Raw genomic sequence first — 24,966 nt, forward strand, 5'->3', positions numbered from 1 at the left:
TGATATTTGTTTTTCTTTTGGTATTCTTGCTAAACATATACACCCGGAATTAAAGGATATCAGGAAATTTCAAGGAAATATCATTTAAAATATTTCAAAACACTACCATCCTATGTTTCTTCCCCTCTACAAATCTTTGCCGACCAAAAAGTACGTATAGTTCTTGCCTATTATCCTGCTCTCTTCCAAGAAAGAGGGAACTGGGTCCTTATCTTTAATCCACTTCTCCAAAACAATAAATTCCACACAGAACAAAATAGCGGATGTATCTAAAGTAGAGCACTTTATACTGAGGTTCCCCCAAAGCTCAGTAGTTAAATCCACATGATGAAGTAAAAATATGTAGTCAAGAGAATTCATCCATTGGCTGAACAGCATTCTATGGATAGATGCCAATGTAGGAAGGGCTTTGTCCAGACGGAGTCTAATTGAAGCTGTCAGAGCCTCTCAGGGATGTGTACTAAGAGACACCAAAGCTAAAATGTAGTTAACAGTAAGCACTTCAGTTAAAAGATCATGTGGAGTTGGGCCAAACAGACACAAGATGAGCATATAGGAGAACACATGGACTCAGCTGGACTTGAGGGGAGGGAATGGAGTGGGAGAGACAAAGATACAGAGGAGAGAAAAAAATTCTAACAGCTGCAGAAACCAAAACAGAAAATTGAAGCGACAGACTATAATTGCTGGCCATTCCATTCACAACTGCATCTTCTGGTTCTCTGGCTCCCTTCCTTTTCTTATTTTTTTCCACAGAATCTATCAGTAACTATATAGCAGATATGTTTATTTATTTATTTACTGTCAGTTTGCAAACATACACATGCACACACGAGATTATAGAAACCATAAGATAATGATTTTTGTGTTGTGTTCGCTGGTGTATCCCCAGCTCCTCGAGAGGTGATAGGGATTTCAGTAAATATTTGTTTATGGAAGGGAAGAAGAAAGGTGTGGAGGAGGGAAGAGGAAAGAAAGGAAGGAGAGTAGGAGAATGATGAAAATTGCTTGGTTGTTAATTTTCCATATCCAAAAGACTCAGCGATATATCCTGCTCTTAGTATCTGTGATACTACCCCATTTGTTCCACATGTTCCCTTTTGTCGACTTGAGTTCACTTGAATGTGTTTCTTTTCCTTGTAACTGAATGAACCCTGACAACAGCAGGTATAATGAGTGATCCTGGTCAGTTTGTGACCCTTTTTAAATTTTCAGGCAATTAGAGGAGCAAACATTCTCATCTTAAATTATCTTTAAGCCTGGTATCAAAACTAACCACATGGTTCCATGAGGTTGTTGGAAGAGCATGACCAAGGGCGCTGATTCAAATCACAAGAGGAGATAGTAAAAAGAAAAAAAAAAAATGGGAAAAGATAAAATATATCCATTATATCCTCAGGGGCAGAGTATCTGGGAGTTGAAGAAGCAACTGATCTTTCCTTATCTACTGCCATGTCTTTAAGGACAGTAGGTTGTTCAGTAGTGGTTTTTGAATGTTAACGAACATATTACCAAGAGTGTTGTTAAAAATGGAGACTCCCCCAAATTCAGATTTCAAAGTTATGCATTGGGGGCCAGGAATCTGAATTATTAGTCAAAATACCAGGTGATACATGCTATGGTCTAAATGTTTGTGTCCCCCCCAAAATGCGTATGTTGAAATCCTTGCCCCCAACGATGACGGTATTAGGAGGTATAGCCTTTGGGAGGTGCTTAGGTTAAAAGGGTGAGATCCTCATGAATGGGATTAGTGCTTTTATAAAAAGTTTCAAAGAGATCCCTAGCCTCTTCCACCCTATGAGGACACAGTGAGAAGGAGCTGCCATGAACCAGGAAAAGGACCCTCACCACAAAGCCAGCGTGCTGGTGTCTTGATATTGGACTTAACAGCCTCCAGAACTATGGGAAATAAATGTCTTGTTTATAAGCTATTCAGCTCCTGGTATTTTGTTATAGCAACTGAAATGGACGAAGACAATACCAATGCAAGTGGTCCTTTAAATGCACATTGAAAATAAATAAGCCCTAATCTGATTTGTAACTCTTAGAGGGCCTTGTTTTCAAAAACGTTAACAATGAACTTCCCCTGCCCACCCCTTCTGATTTCCATCTCCCTCTGAATCCTGCATGCCCTCAGGAATCCAAAAATTAAAAGACAGAGTGTAAGAGTTGATGAGATGGAAAAGGTGGGAACTTTTAAAAAAATTAACTAGGTTCTGTGTTGAGTTTTCTTATATAGAATGTTCTACCTTTAGAGCTACATACTTAATCAATTAATTAATCTATTACCCACACTTGGGATATCGAACTAGTGAACAGTATCCTGAGTCACACCCCTTTCTACCAGGTTCCCACAGATTGTATTATTTTCTGCCTTAACCTCTACTACCAATTAGAGTTTTGGTACATTACCTTGTAACTAACTAGCTTAACTAGGGCTAGTTCTTAGGGCTTAAACACCTTTCATGAAGTAAGGTAGACTTTTTTTTTTTAAGTTAGACTTTTTGAGAGGCTGCTGAGCGCTCTTGGGAACAGGACAGTGCAGTAATGAATGTAGTGTCAGCTTTGGGCCTTAATGGCCATTTTGCTTCAGGACCAGCAAGGCAGGGCATATTGTGAAAGCTGGAAACACGGTAGGACTATGATAAACATTTGTAACCTCATCCAGTAAGCTCCCCTGAACCCGGTGGCTGGTTCTAAGAATAATATGTAGGATTACATAGGTTGCTGTTTAGGTTACATCCTTAGACACACTTAAATCCCACGTCTTCCCAGCTCTCTTATCCTGATTACTTTCCTAAAATAAGACCTGCTGAGAGCAAAGAGTTAAATCTGTCTTCAGAAAGTTCTGACTCTTTTGTTGTCCTTCATAGCTCCCTGCCTGCTTGATGAAAAGTAGTATATTAAGCTTTTAGATAGAGTTATAGAGAGAGAGATCAAATAAAGAAAGTACTTCCCACTCATAGACTTACAAAATATACAGCCTTTTGCAAAATGTACAAAGGAGGATTCATAGACTTAGGAGCAGTTTGGTGTTCCCAAAGTACAGGGTGTTTCATGTAGGAATTTGAGAAGGTGGAAGACTTAGTTAAGGCCAGCCATAAGAACAGAAGACTGAGTGAATTACTTTTGTAATTTATTTTATTATCTCAGGATTTATAGAAAGCAGTTCTACCTAACGCACAAATCTTTTTTAAGTTTTGTTCCCTTCTTTTTTTCTCTCTCTCTCTGTTTTGAACTTTCAGTGATAGGTGGTCTTGGAAAGTCTGAATTAAGACTTGGCAAAGTCAAGTACTATATATTTGGCTGTTCTAACAGTTTCACAAATTAGCATCTCACATTTGTCTGAGAGACTTATGACAAAAATAGTAACAACAAACACAAACATATTCATGAGCACATGCCTACACCTAGAGACATGGACACACACACACACACACACACACTATTGCCCTTTGTACTTTAATGTGATTTAGTTTGGGAAAGCACTGCTTCTAAATTTCAACAAATTTTTCTTGTATTACGATATCCATATATACCAGAAGGATGCAAAACCAAGGTAGGATTTATTTTATGAGAAAGGGTAAGTGATTCAATAACACTCAATAACAGATTTGCCATCATGGTATATTAATGGACCATAATATTCTCATAGATCTTTAGAGTTTACAATGTGGCTTTACAACCATTATTCATTCATTCAATAATGATTTATCAAGCACCTACTATGTGCCAGGCACTGTTCTAGGCTCTTGTGATAGATTGAAGGCAAAGATTCATCTCAATTAAGACCCACTATAGTTCTGCCATGTACTTTCTTTTGGGGGAAACATGACTTGAACCAAGATATTACTCCAAAAACTCTGTACTTTTACTGGAACATACTGTTTCTCTAACAAAAAATATTTTTTAAAAAAGAATAGAGTAATTACATGAAACTCAGTGAATGTTCTAATCTATATCAGGAAACATTCAAGTATATTAATAAGTTTACTAAATGGGTAATTGGTTTTGGAGGCTATACCATTAATTTAACTAGTAAACTCAGTCATTTCATGAAGGTTCCCAGGAAGGTGTCAAGTAATAGTAATTTTTTATAGTATCCATAGAATGTATAGAATGTGTCTTTGCATAACCTGCCAAGTAGTTGTAATTAATTTTGTTTGGCTCTACTTTAAATTAAAGCTGGGATATTACATAAGAAAGAATTTGTTTCACATTACAATTATACTTTAGTTGGTCCCCACCTGAATGCAAATGTGCTTTTTTAACCAAAGTAATTGATATTACAGCTTTCATTTCCCTTAATAAACAATAGTATTTCCCACTAGATTTAGTTTTAAATATTTTTCAAATATTTGTCCCATTAGATTCACATCTCAAACTAATCAAGTTAAGTGGAAATCTCCAGCTTATCCCTAATTTATTTTTACTCAGGACACATTGAAGAGTCCATTTCCACTGTATAGTTAGCCCATCTTGAGAGATTTATTTGAGTTTTGTTTTGTTTTTTTTTTAACTAATGCTGTACATCAGCTATTGAAGTATGAACTAAATAGTACAGTATGTAGGGAAGTCTTAAACTCTTATGGTATTAAATTTATTTGAATTTTATGAGAAGAGAAGCCTATTTAATTGTGCTGAGGCCAGTCATTCTCTGCATGGGTAGCTTTTGGCTCACTTTTCCCTCCCTAATGTTTGCTGTGCTTTTATTTGTAATGCTGGAATCATTATTTTTGTTACAGTTGTCAGATTGCCATTAAGTGTTTAGTTTCTAACAACACAAGGACCTGTAGCAGGAATATATTGAAAAAGAAAAAAAAAATCAGTGAATATATCAATAGATTAAATGGGAGTGGGGACAGTGGAGCAGGAGAAAACAATAAACTCCAAACAACGTACAAATGAAAGTAGGAAATGTAACAGAAAAGACCCCAAGGCACTAACAATCCACTTGTTCAATTAAAAATTCAACTTTCACTGAAATCCTTTCTAGAAAAAAAAAATCCCTTCACTTTTATTTTCTTGACAATTTAAGTCAGGGTATAGATTTTCCCTACCCCAAGAGTGTTCCTGGGCACTGTAAACCTGAGAGAACTTTCCTTTATATTGCAAGGTTCTAAGTGGTAGACAATTTGTCAGATCTTAAGATGAGAACTTCACAATTATTAGAAAAAGAGATCTAAATTGTAAATACTCATAAACTCTACAGAGTATAGAACACCATTTAGAACTGGCTTGCACATAATAAAACCTATTGCCAATGCCAGTGGAAAGAGCTATTTCAAGGGTGACCCTGATCAGAATACCAAATAAGAGTATGTCCCTCTTCCTCCTTCTTGATCCCTCTATTGGTGGACCCTAACACACCAGCTGGCAAAGGGGCAGTGTAGTTTTCTGCAGAATTACAAAGCAAAATGTAGCTGGACAGGCTTGAAGCTGAGAGAGACAATAGTTTAATAACTGATAGAGTAGGAAAACAACCTGTATTAATCTGTTCACCACATATTACTGTAACCAAGCTACAGTTGTAGTTCCATAACAGAGAAAACAATATTAGTAATTGCTAGCATTTAATAGCATTTACTGTAGGCTAGGTTCTATGCTAAATGCTACAAGTATGTTATCTTATCTAACTGTCAAGACATCTAATGATATAGGGATCATCATGAACCATGAAGAGTTATCCAAACTGATTAAAATCATGGATTTCAAGATAGATGTCCCCTTAAGCCATCAGTTAGTCCAGCCTTTTCTCTAGAAGTACATCATTTTAAAACTAAACCTATCTAACCAGTGTTTCTTTAAGTCACCTGTACCAGAAGGAAAATCAGAAGGGTTTAAAGAATTTCTTTATTGGAACTGTAAGCTGCAGCTTTATATAAACATCATAACCTTTTCTCTTGGCCACAATTTGAGAAAGTATGGTATAATATTCAAGGGGAGACAGTAGCAGGCTAGAGACATGAATTGGTTGACATTAGAAACACTGATAAACATATATTTATTTTTCAATTAAAACAATGAGGACACATTTAATAAATCCTCTTAGCTGAAAATGAAGGAAGAAGAATCATTGAACTTCTAAAGGATTCATTAAGAGCCAGAGCAAACAGGTGAGACTGGAAAGTCAGAATGAGACAATAAACTAGTAGTTAGAAAGCTAATAATAACTACTAATCTCTAATAGAAAGCTATTAAATTATTATAACACATATATGTTATATATATAAAAGTTACATCTATTTATATATGTAAAAATATATAATTTTATATAAATATATACAATCTTTGAAGTATTTTAAGTTATAATAAATAAAATATAAATTAATATTACTATTAAATGAATGTAAATATTATATTAATTATATTTCATAAATATATTAGTGTATATAACTAAAATAAAATTTATAATAAAATATAATGAAATTTATAATAAAAAATTAATATACATATCATAGCTATAGGTATTCATTATTATTTCATCTCTGTCCCAAGCATTTTGCTTGATAAATAAATATACAGACAAACACAAACATATATAACTCTCCTCAATGACACTATGAAGTAGGCATTATTGTCATAGTTTGGTAGATAAAGAAACCAAGACAGCTAGAAAATGGTAAAATGGAATTTAAACTCAGCTTTATCTGATTCTAATTATTTCTTTTGTTCTACATCCCACGTGACCATGGATGACATGGCAGATACCAAGAAGAACAAAGCTGGTTGCTCTTAACTCCTTTCCCCTTTAGTCCAAGCTTGCACATGTGCGCATGAGAGCATATGAGGAACAGACCATAGGAGAAACTCACCTGTTCCATGCAATGGTCCTGCTTCTAATTCCACCCCATCTCCCATCTCAATCATGATCAAGGTGTTATCTTTTTTCAATAAGATACCCCAGGTCTTCAAGTTCTAGCAACACTAAACAAAAATACACCAAAAATATACAATGGAAGAAGTTATCTATTTGGTGTACAAGTAATATAAACATGCTTGCAAGTGGCACAATAGTTATAATTGACAGTACAGCATAGAGGTTGTCACCCTGCCCATGCTCAAATCCTGGCTGAATCCTACTTACTAGTTCAATGGTGTTAGGTGAATTGTTTCACTTCTCCAAGACACAGGTTCTCCATATATAAAAGGGCATAATAAGTCTTATCTCACAAGGGTGTGAAGTTTTACTAGGGTAATACATGAAAAGCATTTAGCACAGTGCTTGGGAAATAGTAAATGATTAACAAATTTTAGCTTTCATTAGTGGCAACAAGTGGGTGTATATGCAGTGTCAAATATTATTTTGCATTCCATGAAAGCTCTTTATGGAGCAAACCTAATATTTATATTTGTGCTGGTACCCTTGAAAACAGATGTCTACAAACTGTTCCTGATAGGGAAAATGAAATGGAATTTGGTCTTGTGCTAGTCCTCTCATTTGGGGAAATTAGAAGCACAAGCCAGTCACATCATGTGATGCCCTCCTAGAGAGCCCAAGTTGTTTATTCTCATTGACAGAATCTGAAGTCTGTACCATCTCCACCATGGACCCTCTACAACACTGTTTTTAGTGTCTGTTCTTGACATCATGTTACCAGGTGAACAATTCTCTAATGAGTCTCCTGGCATTTCTGGTAGTAAACCACACTGTATAAATCCAAAACAGAGCTCTGTCACACCTGGGTCTTGCTGACTGGAATATGTTCAGCATGGGTTTATTTTTGGAAGGATTTTTTTTTTAACTTTCATTTCACTTTCTCCTGTCATGGTGTCTTTATTAGTTTAATCTAGCAGGTAGGAACTTTTTGTTACAAACAAGAGAATGCCAAACTACTGAGTTCAATAAACAATAAAGACATGTAATTGTCTTACAGGACAAGAGGCTGGAGGTCAGTATTCCCAGGATTGGCTCAGACTCAGTGCTGTCATAATGACACAGTCTGTTTCCTCTTCCCTGTTATTTACAGCATGTGTTATTCTCAATCTCAGACACTGGAGCTGTATCAAAGTACCTAAGATATACAAGTTAACCAATGTTGTTGACTATTACTGAATAATATACAGTCAAAATGAAAAGAAAAGGCTAAGAAGATTAGTGTCTTCTCTAGCATATAAAAGCAAATGTGTCCAGACATAGAGAATGGACTTGAGGACTCGGAGAGGGGGAAGGGTAAGCTGGGACGAAGTGAGAGAGTAGCATTGACATATATACACTACCAAATGTAAAATAGATAGCTAGTGGGAAGCAGCTGCATAGCACAGGGAGATCAGCTCGGTGCTTTGCGACCACCTAGAGGGGTGGGATAAGGAGGGTGGGAGGGAGACGCAAGAGGGAGGGGATACAGGGATATATGTATGCATATAGCTGATCCACTTTGTTATACAGCAGAAACTAACACAACACTGTAAAGCAATTATACTCCAATAAAGATAAAAAAAAAACAAAACAAGTGTGTCTTGGAGAAAGCAATTTAACCTTTCCAGGCCTCTACTTGTTCCTCTGCAAAATGAGTATAAATGTTCCCAGAGCCTCACTTGGCACCTTTCGCATTGTAGGCACTTAAGAATAAACCAAACATGCACCGTATGTAAGAAGAAATATGTAGTTAAAAGAGGTGCATTTTATATAGTCTTATATTCTTGGATATAACTGGACAGTCTTAGCTTTTCATAGGATGTTTAAATTAATGTCATTAATTAATCCAAAAAAGTACGAAAGAGGTAGGATTTGCCTGAAGCAATCAGAGATGTTTACCCTTCCTGGTGGGATGTGGCTGATCCAGGGATGCCTATGTATGAGTAAGCCTTACTGTTGCTGATGGGTCTCCAGGTCACCTAAATCTGTCTGAAAGGTAGAGCCAGACAGCTGAGTCATTCTCTACAACCGCCAACTGGTGAGAGCTTTCCAAAGCCAGACCATCTCCGTGCCTGGTCATCTCTCTCTCTCTTTGTTTTTTCTTTTTTTTTCTTCCAAGATCGTCATAAAGCATATGCATTATTTTCCATTTATTGTGTCATAGAACAATGATTCCAAATGCTGGGAAGGTGAGTGATTTCTTGGAAAAGGAAACTTTAAGGTAGAGGCTGGAACAAAGAGCAATTAGGGGTAAAGGTGGTGAAAGGAACAGGAGACCGGAAAGCAGAACAACAATAACCAAAGAAGGTCACAGTTACTGCTGGGTTTGTTGTCATGTATATGGAAGTGAAAGAGAACAACTGACTCCACAGTGAGACCCCCAACTGCACATGGGCAGAATCATGCTAGCATCTGCTCTCGAATTTTCTCACAGAATTCTTTCTCTTGTGGCCCTACTCCTATTTTCTTAGAGACGAATGTAGGTTCAGTATCCCCAGGGCTCAGCCAGAAAACCCAGCTGCCAGTAATGTACTGGCTGATGGTCTTTCTGGCACTACTCTGCTAATTACTTGGGTCTGTCAGATCTGGAAAAGGAAGGAAGAACAGAGGATCCATGTTGAGAAAAGCCAGGCTATAAGCGCTGTTAAAAACCAACAACCAATCAGGATGCTCCAGCACTGTATTAGCATTCATTAGACTCTGATGAGGTAACATTTGTCTATTATTAACTGTAGCTTCACCTTGGATATCTTTACTTTGCTTTTATAATGTTGACCAAAAAGTACTATCTTTAATAGAGCTCTTCTTCAGTATTTATGAAAATGTGGTCAGCCAGGGACTTCCTATAGGAAACAAATAATTAATGTTTTGTCTAATTTACCTGCAGAACTAGTAGCTGTAAGATATCATTAAGGCCAATGATATCTGGACCATAATAGTACTTAAAATAAAAAATAGAATTTCGAGTTATATTAAAGAAAATAAGATAGTTTCCTTTGAGGTTTTACACAAACACATGGAGATGATGGAAATGATTTTGAATATTGGTAGACTTGAGAAGGGAAATGGAAGTTTTCTAAAGTGAATTACTGTAAGGTGTTAACCCTAATTTAGTATTTACTTGCAGACTTTCAGAAAATTAGCTCACTGTTCATTTTATATGATAACTTGTTAATATTACATGAAATAAATTGGCACTGTAACTAAACAGAGATTCTGGGCAGTTATCATAAAAAGAACGATGAGAATCTAAGCATGGTAGTTAGGTTTTCACTGACAAATGGATTATTCTGCATAATGTGAAATTAGCCATTACCACTGTCTGGTCGGAGACACTTCAGTCTCAATTTTAAATGTCATCATTATACAAATCTTATTTATTATAATCGTGGGTGAGATTTAATTTTTTAGAAGGAGAACCTACTATATCATTGTTACTTTTAAAACCTTAGGAATTTCAACTTACCCAAATGAAGGAGTGAAGTGTGGCCCTACAAGCATTCCCGTGATGGCAAAGCCATTCCAACAACATTCTTCATATGCCTGAAGCTGATGGCGTGCCCAGACAATTGTTCCACTCTTCCCTATTTCCTCCAGTTTCTGAATCCCTTACATCCTGATGTCAAGTAGTAATCAAGCTCCCTACCACCCTACAAGAAATAAAATAAAATCCATGGAAAACATCATGGAAGTTTCTGTTGATGCAGTGAGGGAGGCAAGAAGGCATACTAGTAAATGGAACTCTAAACAGGAGCTGAAGTCATTTATTTAAAATGGCAGGTGACCTCTTAAAAACCTCCAGTGGGGTGAGCAGGGGATCATTTGACCCAGGACTCATTTAAGCCACTTCCCCTTTAGCTTTCTTATTATTGTCCTCAAATGATGTTCCATCTTGTTATGAACTGAATTGTGTCCCACCCCCCAAATTTATACATCAAAGTCCTAACCCCTTGTGTAACTAATTAGAAGATAGGACCTTTAAAGATGTAATTAACGTTAAATGTGGTCATAAGGGTGGGGCCCTAGTCCCAGGGGACTGATGTTCTTATAAGAAAAGAAAGGGACACCAGGAGTGTGCCTGCAGAGAGGAAAGGCCATGTGAGGACATAGAAAGAAGACGGCCATCTGTAAGCCAGGAAGAGAGGTCTCAACCAGAAACCAACCCTGCTGACACCTTGATCTTGGACTTTCAGCCTCCAGAACTGTGAGAAAATAAATTTCTATTCTTCAAGTCACCCTGTAGCATTCTATTATGGCAGCCTAGGCAGACTAATATATACCTGCAGTCACAGAGGACAACCTGATGTATTAAAAGAAACTGTCTTTCATTCTTCAAATGCTTGTCCATTTATGAAGCCACATTGCCTGAAGACAATAATAACAACAGCAGAAACCAAACTCTTTGTCTTGATGGGTACTGTCTTTTTGTTTTTTTGGGTTTTTTTTTGCGGTACGCGGGCCTCTCACTGTTGTGGCCTCTCCCGTTGCAGAGCACAGGCTCCGGACGCTCAGGCTCAGCGGCCATGGCTCATGGGCCCAGCCGCTCCGCGGCATGTGGGATCTTCCTGGACTGGGGCACGAACCCGTGTCCCCTGCATCGGCAGGTGGACTCTCAACCACTGCGCCACCAGGGAAGCCCCGGGTACTGTTTTTAAATATTTTAATTTCATAAAGTAAGTCACATTGTTACTTCTGTTTTACAGAGAAGAAAAGTGGTCAGTATAAGTAACCAATCCAAAGTCAAATAACATACTCCAAATGTTATAACTCGTAAAGTGAACTACAGAGTAACATGCTTATAAGTCCTGTTATTATCTGGGGAAAAGCACAAGTGTGTCATGGAGTGGTACATTTAAAAGTGCTTCTTTAACAAACGTGAAAACTTTAAACTTTCCACAATTTAATAAAGCTTTTTGTTCATAAATTTTATAATGTATTGGAAGTCTCAAAAAAGGATATAAAAGGATATCTCTAAGAAAATCACCATAGAGACGTATTGAGTTGTACTTATCAAGTTTATTTCCCTAAACAAAGAGGAAATAGCTTGTATTTGAAAACAATTCTGAGATTACACAGAATAATTATTTTTTGTTAATCTTATATAGATGATAATCACTTTTTGGCTTATTTGCTGGTTTTTACATATCCCTGCTTTAAAGTTGAGTGCCAAAATTTTCTTTTGAATCCCACAATGGGCTTAGTGGCCAACATGTTTCCAGGAGGTAGAAAAGCTACTATAAGCTAATTTTTAACTTGTCAGCAAGTAAAAATCAAACTAATGTTGACTTTCTCTGACAGCACTTGCTTGGAAGGTCCTATAACTTTGATTAATATTTAAACACTAGGGCTTTCAAAGCAAATTTACAATCTGAAATTACTAAAGCTACAATAAATACAGAAACATGTTGCTGCTTTATTTTCTATGTGAGTTTAAAAGAACATTCATTAGGAATAAGCAAGTACAGGAAGGAGGAATTGTGTTTTCAGTTTGCTTTTTTCTCATTGACCGTTAGAAATTTGCACTGTGAGAAATAACAGTATGGTGGTTCTGTTTACTAGCTCTAAAGCTAGTCTGGATGTGAATGCTGGCTCCACCACTGGATGGCTGTGTCACATTGGCCAAGTTACTTCTTCCAGCCCCTCAGTTTCCCCATCTGTATAATGGGTATTTTAGAACCTTAAATGACTCACAACAGATATAGTGCAAAGAACAGTGCCTAGCACACAATAAGTGTTCCACATACGCTAGTGGTTAATATTTCCTAAAAATATAGTATTTAAATAAAGTCATGTTTCTATGACTTTCAACAGATATTTATTAAGTCCATACCATGGCCAAGACCTGGTTGTAAAGAGTTAAATAATTCAAAGTACTTGTTTTCTAGCATTATAGTGGAGCGATCAGACACATACATTGCTGATAGGTGCTGTCTACTGAGCTATCTATTAGAACATGGACCTGGGAAATTGAAACAAGCTCTGGGAAGGGCTTTCTGGAAGGGGTATTGTAGAAGCTGAGTTTTGCAACTTCGATGACTCAGACTTAGGAGAGGATATGGAAACAACCATTTCTACTAGATGAAACAACATGGCAAAGATTTAATAGCCTGAGGAACTTGGGAAACTAAACACAGCTGTACCTAGCTTATGAAATGTACATAAAGGGCCCATGAGGAAACCAAGCTGAGAATTAAAGATTGATCCTACAACTTCTCACATTTCCTAGTTTTCTACAGGTGGTCCCTTTCTTCTGGGATCAATAATTCAATTCTGACTATGGCTGGCAGTGAAGCCAGTATCTAGAAACTTGCCAGTTGTGCTGGTAGAGGGAAAGAGAGCTCTGCAGAGTCTTGTACTGGCACTTATGTGCTTTACCTTGGAAGACACATATGTCATTGTACTTGCAACTGATTGGCTGGTACTAGATCCATGGTCCCTCCCAACCACAAGGGAGCCAGGAAGTGCAGCCCTACCATGTGCTCAGAAGGTGGAAAGCCAGAAATATGTGGTGAACGGTGATGATTATGAGGGGTAAAAGAAATAGCATGATAACACTTTCCCTAGTTGTCCAAAATGGGTCAACACTCCTATAAAGAACTAGGTCAAAATCATCTCCATCTAAGTGATATGGTTAATTGGACATCATCCAAAATACACCAGTAATGGAGTGGACTAATCTCACCTGCAGTTGAATATATTTTAATATGCAGCTCAAAGATAGCTAGACAAGTGTGAGTCCAGAGAGCACTATAATATATTTAAATTAAAGCTCTGTATTAAATAGCTGTATTTCAATTATTGAAATACAATAAAATTTCACATCTGGTTAAAGAATACACATTGTCTAAATTACGGAGATGAGAAATTGCCAGCTGAGTGTGAAAGCAGCTTCAATTAATGATGGCTATTTATGACCCAGCCTGTTCCTTTGATGCATACAAAAGTATTGAGTTTGTGGCACACAAAAGCCTGAATAGCTGCAGAAAGATTCAAGATGGGAGAAATGTTTAATCATGCCAGTTTTATTGTAGGTCGGCAAGGCCATCTCTTCAGGTGAGCCTAAACCAACAATATTAAAATGAATAATTTACCCCACTCTGACTTAAAGCTGACTGTTTTATCCCTAAGGAAGAATAACACGGGTCTTTGCAACACTTTAACCTGATCGCTTGTAATGCTCATCGATCTGACAACAAACAGTGCATAAATCTGTTTTTTTAGCAACAGACGAGTCTAAGGTGTCGATTAAAAATGACCAAGCAGAAATTGGAACGTGATTACCAAATCCATAGTGCCCAATGCCCTTCACTGACTCATGCACAGCTACTTCATTAAGAAGAATGAACTAAATGAAATACTCTTTCAAAAAATTGAATCGTCAGGAACACTATCTGTGAGACAATTTTTTCTGAGGCAAAAAGAAGAGCTTCCAACTGACAGTCTTGAGAATTCAACCCTTGCCCCTTCTAAATTTTCTTTCTTCCCTTAATGAACAAAGATCATAGAGTCATATTGCATTTGCCACTTTTGTAGACAAGTCGGACAGTAAACTAGTTTCCACCTAGTGCTTCCTTAATATTACGGGAGCTCAATTCAAGAGAGCAAGCTGTGTTGTTAAAGGGAAAATGAGAGGTACTTATGTTACTATTTAGGACCAAAGGGCAACGGCAAATGAGATCTGTGATATGAGTTCTAAAGTCAATGATTGCTTACCAGAAACCACTGGAGAATAAAGGATTCTCCACTTCTATAGAAGAAGCTGAGGCAAGGAGCCGCCTAGCAGCTAAGTCACTTGTCCAGAGTAAGACATATCATTAGTAACTGCCAAATCCTCCAATCAAGCCCAGGTCCAAAGGGCTCTGTGGTTCATTCGTGCAGTTCACCACATATTTATGGCTCTCTACCTTTTGGGCACACGGTAGGATTGCACTTCCTGGCTCCCTTGTGGTTGGGAGGGACCATGGATCTAGTACTCGTCAATCAGTTGCAAGCACAATGACATATGTGTCTTCCAAGGTGAAGCATATAAGTGCCAGTGCAAGGCTCTGCAGAGCTCTTTTTCCCTCTGTCAGCACAGCTGGCAAGATTCCAGGTACTGGCTTCACTGCCAACCAGAATTTCAGAGTGAGGTGAAGTGGAGCAGAGTTCCCACTCAACCTGCAAAGCAGCATTGGAACAAAGCAGACTTTTCTTTTTTATAGCCTCTGTGTCTGTTGATTTACACAGTCCAACTTCACCTACCGGGATGGAGGAAGACCATGAAGCTTATTCTGCCTATAATGGAGCCCACATTCTAGGGATATTATCATAAAGCCAAGTTGCAAAGGACACAGATAAATCTTCATGAAGGAGTCAGTATGAGATTTGGGCCTTAAAAGAATGGGGAAAAGGGCCAGAGTAGAGCAATTTGGAATTCCAGGAGTAAACCAAGTGTCGAGACTAAATATACTTGGCCTTTCATGGAGAACCAGAAAGAAACTTCCTGAAGAATCTAAGGTAAGTGTCAGGAAACAATTATTAAGAAATAATGAGGTAACAGAGTGGAAATAGTGAAGTTGGAACTTACTCAAAGTATCTCTTCCCAGTATAACAAGGCCCACTTGTAGATAACTATGTGCTTTTATGATCATAACATCACTGTTGGAAATACTGTACAATGCCAGTACCTCCACAACCCTCAGGATGAGAAGATATTATTACAGTCACTTTTCTAATTCTTTGCATGTGTTTCTAAAATAGCTTTCTTGATAGTAAACCTAACACATGTGCTGTCTTAGGAGCCTTCATTGGGCTATAAACTCTCTGAAGGAACATTTGGATGGGAAAACACTAGCTTAAAAAAAAAAAAGCATCTCATTCCAACATGTGTCAAGGAGTGCTTTTCAAAGGATCATTTGGGGAAACACTGAGGGCATTTGCATTAGACTTTGCACACCCATTCAGGGACCTGAACGTCTTTGCGCTGGTCCTGGAAACTGATGAAGAGCCATATCCCTGCTATGATGATCAATGGAAAGGCAGCTTTGTGGAAGGTACACAGGGCCTTCTGAAATTCCGGACTGAACTTGAGCAAGTTTTTAGATGTTATAGAAACAGATCTGGAGGATGTGGCCAGAGGAAAACAATAAGAAATGGAGATGGCTCCACCAACCTGCCTGATTAATGGAATGTATTAGCAGAGGGGAAAGCTCAGAATCTTGCTCTTCTAGTAACCAATTCTATCCTGTTTTAACTGAAGCTTTGCTGATACTTATTCTGACAAAATCTGGAGGCAACCCCGTTACTGTGAATTCTTCCCTTGAAGCTCTAGGTTGGGTAAGGCCTTCTTAACTGGGGCTTCCATTAAATTCTATACATAGCACATTCAGTATGTTTGGCATATTGCATTATAGTTTCTATTTACATCTGTGTCTGACTCTTCCACAAGACCAAAGGATTTTAGTGTTCACCATTGTCTCTGCAGTACCCAGGGCAGAGACAGAAACAAAGTAACTCAAAGCAAGCTTATTAAGTAAAAAGAATCAACGAAATAAGGAATAAATAAACTCAAGGCTAAATGATAGGCGTGTGGAAAAGGTAACATTCTCCTTTGTTTTACAGATAAACCTCAGCAGAAGTCCCATCATCTTATATTGTAAAATTATTGCAAATGCCTCATTTTGTAGTGTCAGATTCAGTCGCACATATTACATTCTAAACTATGCACATATCAATTGCCCCCAAACCATCTAATAACAACATATTATCATCTTTGGCTTTTAGATGAAAAACTAAAACTCAGAGTGGTTAGGTGCCATAAGGGAAATAATCTTTTTTAGGAGACAAGGATATACACTTTCTAATTGGATGACTTTATTTTAGGGATAGCGAGCCTGATGACCCTAAAGCATGAGTAAAATTTCCCTACTGCTTGTAATTCCAAACAATTCAAAATAACATTATTCACATGAACTCACAGAGCAAAGACATTCTCATAACGAAGATGTCTTAAACAGAATTTTGTAATTAGGGTGCAGTATTGTCTCTAAGAGCAAAGACTGGGACATAGACTACATGGGTTCAAATTCCAGCTCTGTGTAACATGTGGAAAGACTTCTCTGTCTCAGTTTCCTCATTTGCAGTATGAGGTTGATAATACTTACCTCATACGGTTGTCAGGAGGATTAAACTACTGAATAGTTATCAAGTACTTAGGACAGTTGTTACCATATAGCCACAGCTTAATAGGTATTAGCTACCATTTGTATCCTCATTGGAATTATTTGAGTCAACTTTTAGGCCATTATTGTCAATGCTACTGAAAACAGAGTAGACAAATTCTATTGTTTTATGTATTACTGTAGTAGGACTAGAGAGTGTGGCTCTAGCATGGAAGACCCTTCATGATCTAGAAGGCCATGAAGGATTTGGGATTTCCTTTCGTGGTCTCTAAGCTCTATCCACCTCGAACCTACTCTTCTGCTGTGTTCAGGTGTTTGCATGCTCTGAAAAGTGGGAGGCCTCTAGGGTCTTCAGGTCTTTATGCAGCTGCTCATTCTGCATAGAATACGGTCTCCTCTTCACTTGTTGTCCTTTTGCCTGGAAAATTCCTTGTACTCCTTTAGGATTCAAAGTAAAAATCATCTACAAATCTAAAAATCAACTACTCTGAGAAGACTCCCATGCACCCCTTGCGTGCAAACCTGGCTAAGAGCCCCTTCTAAGTATTCATACAGCCCCTGTACCTACCACTCTGATCATCTTTATCTGATCTCTTGTCCCTATGCCTGGATGCCTCCCCCAGTGGACAACAAACCAGGGCCAGGAGTTGAGTGTTTTCACCTTTATATTTGTCACAGCTGGCAGTACATCTGGAACATCTGAGCCCTTAGTAGACATTGTATGAATAAACGGGTGAGAAATATCTTTCATGTGGATTAGAGTATCTACTCGATTGCCTAGAACAGTACTTCCCAAGCATTTTCAAATCAGGGCACACAACACAATAGAAAAGAGAATGGGCAGTTTGCTTTTACCTCAGACGGATGCTGCAGGCCCCAACCAAGCTGGAGAACTAACGAAGCACCATTTCCCTGCACCCAAGCCTGGAGGGACACCCCCCAAGCTGAGAAGCTCTGGGTTAGAGCACAGAATATGACAGTTGAAATCTCAGCCTCCTACTTTTGCATCCCTCTTCACTCTGTCATCCTCAGGTAACTCCCATGAATTAAAGGTGAGGTTTCACTTTAATAACCATGAAGGTTGCATGTTTGACCCATTGGTTGGAGCAATCAGAGGTGCAGGGTCTAGCGTCCTCTCTGCCATGCAGAGAGTAGCATCGAATGCCCTTTTCTTCCTTCCTTCTTATAAAGAGGAGCTGATGATACCTGCCCTGGCGACCCTGTGGGATGGTTGTTAGGATAATATAATATGCTACAAACTCTATCTGAGATAAACAAAATTCTATAGAAATATAGTAATGAATTGCAAATATATACTCCTAGTATGTGAAATGGTGTTATCCTTTCTAAGTAGGTTGAATTTATAATTTATCTGATAAACCAGGACATAAATGAAAGTGAAATGAGGTGCCATTAAGAACTACAACAGGGGCTTCCCAGGTGGCACAGTGGTTGAGAGTCCGCCTGCCGATGCAGGGGACACCGATCCGGGAAAATTCCACATGCCGCAGAGCGGCTAGGCCCGTGAGCCATGGCCGCTGAGCTTGTGCGTCCGGAGCCTGTGCTCCGCAACAGGAGAGGCCACACCAGTGAGAGGCCTGCATACCGCAAATAAAAAAAATAAAAATAAATAACAAAAAAAAAAAGAACTACACCAGGACAACAGGCAATCAAGAGGACGTTTCCAGGAACACCAGCCTCCAAATTACTTTGCGTATTCTAGAAGATGCTAGAATTTGAAATGTTTCTTTCCGCAGTATATTTTTCCGCTGTTCAGTGCCAGAACATTCTTTATATTGGGGGCATTGCCTACCTTTCAGAGGGAGCAAAGCAAGATCTTTGCCTTGTGCTCCTCTACCCCAGCCCCCATGCCCGCCGCTGAGACATAGGCATGGCACCCTGACCCTGTCAATCAGACATGCCTGGGCCAGACCAGGGGCACAAGGAAGCAGGAGTTTCTCGGCATCCCTGTAGACAAGCGTGGTGGCAGCTGTAATAGTTTCCGGAGGAGGCAGCAATAGTGGTTTTAGCAGTGAGCTCTGATTGGTTCAGTGCTACAAGGTGGTAGAGTCCCTGCCCAAAGACGAAGGAATGCTGCTTCCAAAGTGTCAGCTCCCCGGCCTGATTATGTTATTTCCACCTCCTTGACTTTCAAGCCCAGGTCTCTGGTCATCCCCAGGGATCTGTGAACTACCTTTAATCTGTACCCTTTGATGCATCTCTTTTCTCTTTAAATTAGCCAGAGTTGATTTCTCCTGCTCGCAAATCTAGAAGCGCCCTAATAAAATAAAATTAATTTTACAGATGAAGCAACCAAGGAACTGAAACTTTCTTACTGTCACATAGCTACAAAGAGAGTCAGAAATAGAGGCCAAATCTACTGCTTCTGGTCTAGAGACCTTTGTACACAGCACACAACCCAGCACACTGAAGGTACCCAATAAGCATTAGTTTAACTTACTATTTCACGTGTTCTTGTTATATTTGTTTTAAGCATGCCATCTACTAGGCCACAATTTTAAATTGATAACAAATGAGATTATTCTTACAAAATATGATACAATTATTCAAGCAACAATTAGGGAAACTCTAACTGTGGTTAAAAAGCTAAGAAAAAACAAAAACATGGGAAATTCCTTCTATAGCATTTATTTCTCAGAAAAGACATATTTTATCTTAGAAACTAAGAACTAAAATTAAGTAATGTGTTGAAAGAGAATTGTAGGCATATTAAATGGGTAAGAGCATATATATATATATTTTTTTTCTGTACTGGGATTTCCTGGTCTCAGAAACAGAGCATTTTATATTGATGTGGTTTGATTGATAAAAGTTAACAAGAACTAGGTACTTACTTCTTTGGAAAGAAACATTACTGGAATGGATATTCTTTTCCATCTGTTCCTTAAAGGCACACCTTTGTTGTGATGTTTTAAGGTAAGTTAATATGGGTGAATCTATTTCCCTGAAAAAGATCTTCCAAGCCTGCACATCATTCCAACAGGATAGTTTTAATGTACATTTGTTGTTGCCTATAATAATGCATCTTCCTTTCCTTTTCCTCTTTTACTTATTAGGTATCAAATATGCCTCCACTTCTCAAACTGTTGCCAAAATACTCCTAACAGCCTGGGCAGTGAGTACATGGAAATGCATTTATAAGGACTGCTTCCATCACTTCACCTGGCTTAGCTTTGCAGGAACCCTTAATTGATCTGAATCTCTCAGCTTTTAAAACCAAGAAGGCAACTTGAAGTCCAGAACATCTGCCCCAGCTGCATTTCCCATTTTGGCCCTGGACTCCAGGAAGTACCTGAGTTCTCAAAGCTGCCAGGACATATTTTCTCAAACTTGGAACTCAAGTTACCACAGAACAGCTTCCATGGAAGTCTCCTTAGACTTCTAAAATCCTCCAGTATCAGCAAAAATAGAACACATAACCATTAAACAAATTAGTCTGAAATCTGTTTAGAGCCCAAGAAGTGGTTGTCACACATCTGGAAAAAGAGTATAAAATGTGCTGAGTAAGGAGGGGGAACCTAGGAAAAGGAAAATATTAATTGAGCAGATCAAGAAAAAAAGATGAATAGAAAGATATCAAGCAATCATGGATGCAAAGTCATTAGCGGATATTGGTTTGTTTGCAGAAATGGAGAGCACAGGTCTTTGCCAGAGGAGACTAGTCCCAAGATGCAAAATTGTTGCCTTTGTGCTTCCCTCGTTGCTCCCCATTTAGTGCTTCCTTCTCACTCCACCCAAAACTTTTAACTTTACACAGACACGTCTGCTTACATTACCCGTGCGTAGAGCAGCCAGGTTGAAACAACCTTAAAATTGCACAGGGGTGCCTCTTTCCTGCTCTACTTATTTGGGCCCCAGAACCTCAACTACTCCAACTTATACAATGTTTACCTCTTATTTAGTCCAATTTTGTAACCCAGGTGACACTGATAAGAATTGTAGAGTAGTCTGTGACCAGGTGGATTTTAGAGCGAAACTTCCTGCATTTGAATACAAATTCCATCCCTTATCTCCTTATTTACTTTGTCTGGGCTTCAGTTTTCTTATCTGTGAAATGGGGATAGCTGTAGTACTAGCTCATAGGGTTATTGTGTGTATTATGTAAATAAACCTACATTAAAGGGGTTAGAACAGTACCTGGTACAGCATTCCCACTATGTAAGTATTTGCTTTCAGTGATCTTCATCTGTGTGTCCCATGAAATTCCAGCTCCTCCCATCATCTCCTGCATGGTTACTTATTACGAATTAGAAATAATTCTTCATCACAATACCTTCAATTCCTCCAAGTCCATTGTAAATTCACTGTCCAAGCATTCATTCTGCCCATGATACAGCCCTCACAATGGCATTGACTTCTAAGGAAAACTTTCTTTTCCCTCTTAGCCCCATGCTCCATGGGCAAGCTGACTACAAATGGGTCCTGGGGAATTTCAGAAGATGGTGGAAATATTCTAAGTGTGGACAGTGGTGACAGTTGCACACTCTCTAAATTTATTAAAAATGGTTGAATTGAACTTTGTAATGTGAATTTTATAGTATGTAAATTATACCTTAGTAAAGATGCGAAAAAAAATCAAAGTTAATGAATGTCTAGAAAAATTCTTATAATATCCTTTAGGGAAAAAGAGACATAGAACAATTAAGAATAATTATGGAAATGAAGTGGAAGCAGGTACTACATGGTCTCAGAGCTTTGTTCTTTTTTTATTTTGATGGTTCAGTTATTTACTTAAGTAACAGTAACACCTTTCTTTGGCTACCAAACATCTAGAGCTTAAGAAATCAGGCAGTACTTCTGAAATCCATACTAAGATATTATCCAGATTGAAGAGCAGGGTGAACAGGGAGGGTACTTGGGAGCAGATTTGAAAAATCTGGAACTTGCCACCATTTAGCTGAGCAGAAGTACCAAGAAAAGAAATGTACGTATTTCAGAAGAAGTAGAAGGTTTTTGATTTTTAATGTCAATATAGAGTTAGGTTTTATGTAATCCTCTAACTGCTTTGAGTTCCATTCAATAAAAAAAGGTTTCATAAAGGAAATTGTTATTACTAGAAGCAAAGTTGATATTAGCAAAACCTTTATTTCTTTGAAGAGCAGAATTTACCTTAAGCCAAATGGAGATGATCCATACACTATGAAAAAAAAAAAAAGACGAGCAGGAAATACAAATTGTATCACCTAACAAATGACTAATCAGAACAATAATAAGCTCCTAGTTTCAAGGGTGCCAAGAGTTTTACTTCAAACACCAATCTCAAGGAAATATTTCAGCTAATCCCTTTTGTGTTTGGTATTTCTATTTGCACTCTGGCAAATTCTTAATAAGTTGAAAAGACGGCTAATTCTCTCTACTGAAACCTGCACTAACAGGGTGGGTAGCTAACTGCATGTTGACATGAATGGTAGATGCTGGCAGAAGCTATGAAATTTGAAATAAGACAATAGCAGCAGTGTATCTGATTTTGTTTATGTGAAAACTACAGAAAAACCTTGCAGATGTCATTTTGTTTTTAGAAATATCAAAAGACAGAGATTTAGGGTGTGTTTTAAAGAACCAATGAGCTCATTCATTTTTTTCACTCTCATCACCCTTATTTTACTGGAAACTAAAATCTCAATCCAATTAACTCCCTGTAAATTACCTCACTAGTAACATCTAATCAAGAAATATGCCACAGGACATTCTCCAGGGTTGGAAATTTGTGTTTCAAAAGAGCTGAACATTGCTCCTAAGTAGCTGTGGTTCTCAGAGGTGTCCGGAGGAGAACAGAGTCAACCCAGTGGGTTGGTTATGACAGGAGGGGACACAGATGACCTTCACTGGGAGTGTGCCAGGCTGTTAAGGCAGCTGCTTTTACTTTATTAAGAGCACTGATTAAAAACAGTTATTGTCTTCCCAAGGAAAAGATTGGCCTCTTCAGACCTGCAGAAATGAAGGTACCAAGATACTGGATTTACTCTGAGTTAATGTTTACCTGGATTACTGATTGCCACGTGGGATAAAAAACAGCTGGTGATTCAGCTAGTGACACTTTTTCTTTGAATTACAAAAGCTGAGTTATAAGTCCAGACCTGAGAAGATTTCTTTCATCTTTTCTACTTGTGAAATGTACCTCTTCAACAGAACCAACCCTGGGTAATTTTAAATCAATTACTAAAGTCTCTGAGGCTACTTTTTCTTTCTCTCATTGAAAGAGAATATACCATATTAGGAATTAATTTTGTCTCTGGCTTACCATCGTCTAAGCTTTTCAGCTGTGATTTTTCTTATATATTTCACAAAATGATTGGGTGTTAAAAGTTTACAGGATGTCAAGATGCCTTGAGGTACCAGAATGTTAAACTATACAGTGGGTAAAAATATTTCAAGAGCTCATGCAGGTGTTAACACCCAACATAAAAAAAGCTGAATGGCAAAATGAAGTATTTGGGACATTGTGACAATATTTCACTTATTTCCTTATTACTCTTCTCACTACAAAACCATTTAGAGACGATATGAGATAAAAGGTATATTCAATAAGAACATTCTCATTAGAATAAGGGCAGGAAATTAAAGCCATAAATTAAAGAGCAATGCAAATATGTCAGCCACTAGGGATGGCAGAAGTAATATCATCATCCACTTGATTTTTGAATTGGAGCTTCCTGGCAGATGGAGAAAAAAAGAAAATATGATGAATTATACACATTTTTGTCTGATAGAAATTAATACAGGATTTATTTAAAAGAAATATTTTCTACTATCATATTCTAAAACAGAAGCTCAACCTGAGATGTGCATCTTAATCACAATGTAAAAACAAATTGATGTATATTCAAAATATACATGTAAAACCCACCAACTACTGATTGCAAATTGCCAGGAATACACACTCCTTGTTTAAAAAACATTGTTGGAAAGGATTTCATCACACGGAATCATACACAGGAGGCACCTTGAGCAAATCTGAGGTATCATGAAAGTGAACCTCGTTTGATTATTTCTGGGAGCAGTTGATAATGACCAATGCCATTACACTGAAGCACAAATAAATGAATCAAGGCCTAAGCTAACAAAATCCATGTGTATAATTTTCTGTTTATTTAATTTCATGCAAGGACACAATTATACATACAAGGTTACTATAAGAATACTTACAATGCCAAGTAAGTAGAATGGTCTCAAGATTGTCTATAATAGATATAATTTCTAATGTTGGGGAGTTTTGTAATATACAATTCAAGGATATACATATTTTGAATTACTACTTAAAGAAGTATCTATAAACTTTAGGTACAAGTTGGTCAGGGAGAGTTGACTATTTGTTTTGAAATTTGAGAATTAAGACCAATATTCTTTGTAAATTGGTGCAGCCATTATGGAAGTATGGAGTTTCCTCAGAAAATTATAAATAGAACTACCATATGATACAACAGTTCAACTTCTGGGTATAAACCCGAAGGAAACAAAATCACTGTCTTGAAGAAATATCTGCAACCCTATATTCACTGTAGCATCATTCACAATAGCCAAGATATGAAAACATCCTAAGTATACATCAAAGAATGAATGGATAAAGAAAACATGGTATATATAAACAATGGAATATTATTCCACCATAAAAAAGAAGGAAATCCGGCCATTTTTGACAACATGGATGATCCGTAAAGACATTATGCTGAGTGAAATAAGTCAGAGAGAGAAAGGCAAATACTGTACGATCTCACGCATATGTGGACTATAAAAACACCAAACACATAGAAACAGAACAGGTCGGTGGTTTCTGGGAGGAGGGAAAGTTAGGGGTGGGTGAGTAAAGGTGGTCAAAAGGTAAAAACCTCCACTTATAAGATAAATAAAATTTTATGTAATATACAGCACAGTGTCTATAGTTAACAATATCATGTTGCATATTTAAAAGTTGTTAAGAGATTTTAA

The sequence above is a fragment of the Orcinus orca genome, chromosome 2, assembly GCF_937001465.1.
Source record: "Orcinus orca chromosome 2, mOrcOrc1.1, whole genome shotgun sequence".
Classification (NCBI taxonomy): Eukaryota; Metazoa; Chordata; class Mammalia; order Artiodactyla; family Delphinidae; genus Orcinus; species Orcinus orca.